The 6,859-nt window shown below is 40.0% G+C and overlaps 1 long non-coding RNA gene across 1 annotated transcript; it reads right to left on the reverse strand.

Annotated features, from left to right (window-relative positions):
* Positions 1–539: 539 nt before the first annotated feature.
* Positions 540–6,368, reverse strand: LOC135902853 (uncharacterized). Its single transcript, XR_010564626.2, has 3 exons — positions 6,207–6,368; positions 4,227–4,388; positions 540–616 (listed from the first exon to the last, which is right to left on the reverse strand). It is a non-coding gene; the product is annotated as an uncharacterized lncRNA (long non-coding RNA).
* Positions 6,369–6,859: the final 491 nt, after the last annotated feature.

A 6,859-nucleotide genomic window follows, 5' to 3' on the forward strand; every position in this document is an offset into this window, starting at 1 on the left:
TACTATGACCGTTAAAGTACGGTGCTTCTCGTATTCAGAAAACGGAACACACTGTATGCTGAATCTGTACTATGACCGTTAAAATACAGGTGCTTCCCGTATTTCATCTTGCAGAGCATATCCATTATTCGAAGAATGTGCCATCGGGGACAAAATTGCCCAGGACGTGCGAGAGTCGACCGAATTTTATTGGAGTGCTATTTGCTGGGATCAGCCGTGCCACCATCTGCGTTCAGAATGTGCATTCGTGACCCACTGTTTTCAGCGGTATTGAGCAGAAATGCAATTTGGTCATCACTCGCACTTCCAGGGTACTTTTGTCCACGATAGTACATCTCCTTTAATGCAAATGTCATGATGGCAGCTCATAGTCAAAGCAGCAGGTCACCATTGAGAAAATTGTCTTGCCAACACACTGACATGGCTGCAGAGATAAAACACTTTGCACTTTGTGATATGAATGCACTGCATAGCATATATACAAAAAGGTGCAACATTTCAGTCCTCAAGTTCTTAGATCACAGAAGCAACTTTATTTTCTTCGATCACTCGTCTCGCACTTCTTCCTGGTGAAAGTTGTTCTTGACTCCAAACGCTTGCAAGGATAAACTTGCTGCTGTTAGGAGAAACAAATAGTATTCGTGAATATCCATCCTAAACAAAGCGGCAAGAAAGTATCATCACAGAACACGACAAAGTAGTAACTTCGGTGTTAGAAAAACATGTAAGTAGATCAATATTGTTGGAACAAGGGATGTTGCTGTAGCCAACATTTCGACATAGGTGCTTGTCATTAGGGTAGCAAATGTTTTCCTTGGCTGTGTTGTTTTGGATTTTGCATATCTCACTGGCCCCTAGCCTCATTGGGGGAGAAGTAACTGGTGCATATAATAGGTCAAGAGAAGCTAAAGTGTTAAAATAAAGGAAGGAAGGTTATGCTTAGCAGTGGTGATTGTGATGGAGCGGGTATGAGCGATGCTGTCAGTACTTGCCAAGAGTAGGGGTGACCAAAACAGAAAACGATGTACCCATGTAAGCAGTCATTAATCCAGTAGACCTAATCTTCCCAGAAGACAAAATAGGTATCAAGATAAACAGTTTGCACTTTTGGAAAAGGAAAACGAAGAATTAAGGAAAATAAATTTTGTATCAAGATGCATCTGGTTAAGATCACTGCAAGTGGTAAATGAAGGCGCATTATGAATATATATTTGGTTGAAAGCCGATGAAGAAAAGATATATTAACCAAATATTAAAAAATAGGGACATTAAAATTAAACTGCGTATGACCATAAAACAGTAAAGAACAGCCTGTGGAAAGAAAATGGTATGGATAATATAACCAGGTGCAAGATTGCAAAACGTTGAGCGCTGTTTATATTCATGCTGCTGCTGCAGCTTCAAGTTTCTGTCCTCCTGTGGAACCTTTGTCTTACTTGAACAAGGAAATGGGTCATTTTTTAAACAAGCCAGTTCAAATGCAGTTCAAAGTTTCAGCAGTGTTATATAGAAGAAAATATTATGGCCAGTTCTGGGTGTGCTTTCAATCACCAGTTATTTCCACCGGTGTAAGTTCAAAATTTAATGGTCTAAATGGACCTTAGCTCTTGGCAAACCATTAGCTCGTCTTTTTTTCAACACAGATGCCTGCACATTATATGTGTTGGCAGGAATGCTAGCGAACTACATTATACTTGTTGCCACAACTAAAGTGAAACTTGGTAACAGTGATTGAAAAAAAAACCAGCATTCCACAATACTGATTCAAGTCGTCTGGAAAAGTTGCTTAAGTTAACGTACACCCCCTACCCCACCAGACACAATTATTCACCACACTGACTCTCATGGTGTCAACCATGCTATTACAAGACTAGGCATCAAGTGAGGAGAATTAGGGGATAACAGGGCACAATGCATTTTGTTAGAACATCAAATGTGCTTTACATAAATGCTACATTCCAACGAACAAAGGAGCAACCGGTTTGTGAGATAGTGACCAATGCATACGAAAGCTAATGACATTCTGTGCAGCAGAATCTTTACGATGAGGTGTTATGCGCACAAGTGCACTCTTTCACACAAAATGACATCCTGCAGTCAAACCTTGTGCCAACATTAGAGGTTGAAAAACACCGTAGTGGAAAGCAAAGAGTGCTAAATTTGTTGAAAATTACTCAAAATTATTCGATTATTCATTATCCTTACTGTTCGTTAAAGATTCACAGATTGTTCCCTACGGGTGCTGTAAACAGGCACCCTGCTTTTACAGTGGTAGCAACAATGATCTGTGGCACAGACAAGAATAAATGCTCATGAAGTTGCTCATGAATTGCACCCCATTTCACATTCCAATATGGTAGAAGAGGAATACGAAAAAAACTACTTTCTGGTGGAGGATGCATACCCTAGAATAGAAGAAACAAGTGTACCCTAACCATTGCTGCTGCCGATGCCTGTGCACTAGCAGTTACATATAATATGGCAGTTACAATTGTTTTTCCACAAGCACTGCAAGCTGCGGCCAGTTTACCAGTACACAGCTGTAATAAATTTAGGGCAAGCTAAAGCTCTCTAATGGATTTATCTCATATGACACAATTGGAATGCAATATTCTGCAAATAAGTGAAGCGCGATGTGCCATCCCATACAATGAAATACCTTTGAAGAATCTGAATCACCACCTGCACTCTTAGGCAAAGTTACACCCTTTGGAGTGTCCCTTCTGCCACACAACAATAATCGTTATCTGCCTTGATGCGTTTCCTTTCTTGAAAACGCCACGCCCGCTACTTTGCTGCCGGGAATGCTATCATGCTGATAACGCGCATGCCGTTCGTTACTGGAAAGCACAGGGCTCGCAGCATTAAACAAAGGAAATGCATAAAGGCAGATGTCAATTATCGTTGTGCGGAAGAAGGGGCACTTCAAAGGGTGTAACTCTGCCTAAGAGTGTGGGCCGTGACGAGGGAAAAGACTGTGTTCTGTGTAAAGTAGTGCACCTGTATAACCTAAAGCTTTGGAGAATGCATTTAGTATGAGCTGGGAAGGTTCCTAATTTTAATTTCACACAGTAAAAACCTCCATGCAGTTTTGCAAAATGCAAACCCCCTAACTTTTTGTTGTTCAAACGTAATGACACGTAGGGCCATAACATTTACATTATGGGTTTCGTTCCCAAACAATCAAAGTGAATAGCACCAACCTAAGTGTTATGGGCCTTCTTGTTAGTGTCGAATGCTGCGATCGGCAGAGAAACGGATTTCTGGAGCAATATAAAGTATTAGGTACTGTGATCTCAGTTCTTTCAGTGCTGTTTAAGCATTATCGGGTCTTAAAGTAAAAAAACGAGGAATAAATACACGCATATTTTACGTCACAACCCTCATAAGTATTTAGTAGTCTGGATTATAAAGGATTCCAGATTTACAATGCAGGACAGATTTTATTCCACTGAAAGAATGGCATCATGCCAATGATTCTGCATTTGGTGCTATATTTATTTGTATTTAGTTCAGTTGGAATGTGTGTGTATCGTCAGCGATATCGCTTGACATGTTTTAGATTGACTGTTTTCTAAATTTAGGCAAATTCGTATTTGCAAATAACCTTTTATGACACCAAGAACTTGCTTAGCAGGAGTATTTCTAACATTTGCAAGATATGAGGCTCTTGAATGCATATCTCAGCCTGGGGTACACGCCGCCCCCTAATCCCATCAGCAAGTTTCTGGAACTCATCTACGAGGTTTCTTATGATGAATGTAAAGTTGCTTGAACTGGAGAAATAGGGAACTTATAACAGGTGAATTATGCAGCATAAGAATGATGTCAGCAAGAAACAAGCATCAAGAAGCACTGTCACTCAATGTGCATAGACCATCAAACACAAGAATTATTTGGGATGATTTAAAATTCTGGCATTGGAACGAAATGTCTTTTAATGTATATATAAACTCTGATTATTCACTCTACTACCACTACCTTCATTAGAAACATTCATAATCATTATCCTATCTATGCCACATCATCCTAGCTAATATTCAAGCATTCATAAGCTGCTTTTTTTATTGCTAATTCTCTGTGGGAAAGAGGTGTCCGTATGAAGGCCATTACCTGTTTTTTGATAAATGATAAGGAAAAAACTTCACACCAAAAATGCATTGAGCTTGAGCAAGTTCTGTGTTTGATGCTGTTGATTCTTTTTCCCTTTGCCATCATTGACCCACCTGGTTAGCTAAGTAGACAGAAAAGCTGCAGGAGAAAGGTGGGGGTGCCAAACCAGACTTGTGCCCCAGGGGACCTTTTCACGGTCACTGGAGGAACTGCCTGTGGCCTCGGCATCTTCCTTGAGGGCCATGGCCATGTCTAAGAAACCTTGTCTCCACAGGCTGCACAAAGAAAGACAATTTGCTGAGCTAACCCTTTTTCTTAAAAGAACCCATTTAAGTTGTATTCGTGGCTTTCCACAACAAAACTGACACATGACTGGCCACTCAAGACACTTTATGTGTAATCGCAGGCTTATTCCTTGGAAAAACACTTTTATGTAGCACACAATGAGTAACAGTAACAAAAAAGTGTATCAGGAGGCTTTCATATTGCTCTACAACTTTTAATTTAATTTAATTTTAATTTAATTATTTGAGATATTTAATAACTAATTAAGAATTATGTAATTAGGCAGAATGCACAAAATAATCAGAGTATCTTCAAGCGATGGCAAACATTACCTTCATTTTGTCTAGTTACATCGCATTTACATATTTCTAAATCTTGGTGCATGATAGTTAAGCCACCCTGTAGATCAAAAAACAATATTAAAATTTTCATAATCATCTCTTGCGTGTTATTGGTGGCTATGGCTGCTTCAAGTTATTCTTTCAGTATGGTACAAGCAGTTTTGAAGTGAAATTGTTTTGCATCGAGGGCACGCAATCTAGACAATCAAGCAAAAGGTCAAGTTGTGTTCACTATTCAGATGTTTAACTAAGAAGCTGCAGGAAAAGGAAACAGGACACAACACCTAATAAACAATGCAAAATTTGAAAATTTAAATTGAACAAGAAACCAGTTTTTGAAAACACAGAAAAAAAGCCAGCAGCTTACATTGAATACACCCTTGCTATGTACTCCAAGTGAAGTTGTTACCGCAATGCTTGGGCACCATATGAACGTAACAATCAACAACTTCGAGCAGAATATTAACACCACTAAATGAACTGGCCTTTGACGATTCTTGATCTGAAATCCTCAACGACTTGTTCTGGCGTTTAATCTGTCAAGCTCAATCTGTATTCTCAAAAGCTGGCTCTCGGCCATAATTTCTCTAAATGCAACATCAGCTTAAATCTCAAGATAGGGTTGACCTGTAAATAAAGTGGATAATGCATGGCAAACATCATGAACTCTCTTACATGTTAACCAGAGGGTTCACTCATGCAGCCATGAAATTGTGATGCAGACACGATATATTGAAGCTGGTTTTGTGAAATGTTTCATGCTTCCAAGGCTTCTTCAGTTGTGAAAGCTGTCTCCACTAGCTAAATAAGCGATGAGAATAAAAAAAAGAACTTCAACATGCTCGCAATACGTTGACCATTTGCAAGTAAACAGCAGCCTTTTTGGGTGCCCAGGTTGCCTGGTGCAAATCTACTATGCCACAGTACTTGCGTTACCCAGTACCAGCCACTTTAAAATGCAATGTGTTCAGAGCCCTTTCCCCCTCTTTTTCTGCTTTGGAAACAGTTTAACATGTGTTCAGTAGGCGTCGAGAAAGGGGACAGAAAACACAGTGCACCACTGATTTCTAACATGTTTCGCTGGATGCAGCACACCGCACCGGATGCAGGTGTAGCCAGTGGAAATGCGATGTCATGCAGTCGCTTGTCCTGGAAGCAGGGGATATGGTGGACTAACTTGTACGTGCGATCAGATAATATTGCTGCCGAAAAACTTTTCTTCGTGGTTTTTCACATTTTAGGAGGTCTCTACATGTCTGGCAAGCGCTTTTATGACAATCTGAACCCGTAAACGATAGTGTTCTCTTACATCAAGTTTTTTCTGATTTACCAGTATTTCCATTGCACACCACATATGTTAGCGACACTGTAGACACTACAATGGAAAAATTCTGGACACCTCGAAACACTGCTTGGGTAGTTTATGGCACATCAGGCAGGCATGTTAGGGGAAGAAATGCCACACACCCGTGCAACAAAGTGGTGCCGCAAAGTTGTGAAGCACCAACTTCCGGGACAAGGCCGGCTTTAGTCGAGGGCGCTCGATGTGCTGTTCATCCCCTGTAGTAGAGATCAGTGGCGTGGACCCTTTTATACTGGCTGTCTTTTCTGGCCGGAACCTTGGCAACAGCTTCCACCATACTTCTTTTGAACCTGCAACATGTGCAGAGAAAGTCACATCACTGTGCGTTGATTGTATGGCTTTATTGTTCTACACATTCTATCAAATGATTAAAAAATACAGTTAACACATTTTTACTACTGTATATAGACAGTCTAGTTGCTATACATGCGAAACATTACCATTCCTCTGACAGAATGCAACAATAGAAGCGTACACTGTAAAGCTACCCTAAAATTTAAATTGATGTGACACCGTATGAGCATACAGTATGCTTACTGTATGCTCTAGCCCTATGTCAAGTAAAAGTTAATTGTCAATCATTTATGGTGTATTTCTGCTTATTCTGGGTCATCAAACTGTACAATGTTCCAAGTTTACACATTGTTGGCTTTTGATTGCCTATGTGATCCGTTTCCTACTTACGCATGCAGTAATCCCACTGTAATAAGGAAAAAGAGAATAAGAAATGCCGTGATAATCTTCCACATTTGATGAG

This window comes from Dermacentor albipictus, chromosome 1 (assembly GCF_038994185.2).
Source record: "Dermacentor albipictus isolate Rhodes 1998 colony chromosome 1, USDA_Dalb.pri_finalv2, whole genome shotgun sequence".
Lineage (NCBI taxonomy): Eukaryota > Metazoa > Arthropoda > Arachnida > Ixodida > Ixodidae > Dermacentor > Dermacentor albipictus.